Source organism: Aedes aegypti, chromosome 3 (genome assembly GCF_002204515.2).
Source record: "Aedes aegypti strain LVP_AGWG chromosome 3, AaegL5.0 Primary Assembly, whole genome shotgun sequence".
NCBI lineage: Eukaryota > Metazoa > Arthropoda > Insecta > Diptera > Culicidae > Aedes > Aedes aegypti.
Window position 1 is genome coordinate 358,594,570 of NC_035109.1, and position 719 is coordinate 358,595,288.

Genomic DNA, 719 nt, shown 5'->3' on the forward strand with positions numbered 1-719 from the left:
GATTTTTTGTCCAGTCAGTCGTGACATTTGGAATGAAAAGTGAAAATTGAAGTTTAAAAATATCACTGATGGGTAGCGATATGGGACAAAATCACAAATAAAGAATTCAGTACAAATCTTGTGCAATTATAATTGTATACGTATACGAAATGCGTTCATATCATTATTACACTACATAACATGACCAACATCATTCTGTAAAACAAGAATATGCTAGGCCCCCTTTCTCTATCTCTAGGCTCCCTTCAGAAGAAAACACTAGCTCGCCAATCGTTTTCATTTAAAAAATTTCCCATACCGGGAATCGAACCCGGGCCTTCTGGGTGAAAGCCAGATATCCTAGCCACTAGACCATATGGGACACAGTATCTAATCAACTTGACTTTTCTTCTGCATTGAAATTAAATACCTCTTAGAAGTTAGACATGTTTGTAAAATCATGTCATTATTATAATTGAAACGATTCGCGCTGTCATTACATTTATAGCATAAAATTGTTAGATAGTTTTTAGTATATCGAATGAATTTGATGCCTTCAATTTCTTTCGTTTAGAAGAAGTTTTCCTTTTGCAAATTTAGTACGATGTTGACAACCCGATATTTTCAAATCCTCATTTTAGTATTCAAAAAAATCTTGTGGCAGCGGTGGGATTCGAACCCACGCCACCGAAGTGACTGGTGCCTTAAACCAGCGCCTTAGACCGCTCGGCCACGCTACC

General features: G+C 37.0%; 2 non-coding genes across 2 annotated transcripts; both read right to left on the minus strand.

Annotated features, from left to right (window-relative positions):
• Positions 1 to 289: 289 nt before the first annotated feature.
• On the minus strand, positions 290 to 361 carry Trnae-uuc. The gene has a single exon. It is a non-coding gene; the product is annotated as a tRNA-Glu (tRNA).
• A 276-nt stretch (positions 362 to 637) lies between these two features.
• Trnal-aag lies at positions 638 to 719 on the minus strand. Its single transcript has one exon. It is a non-coding gene; the product is annotated as a tRNA-Leu (tRNA).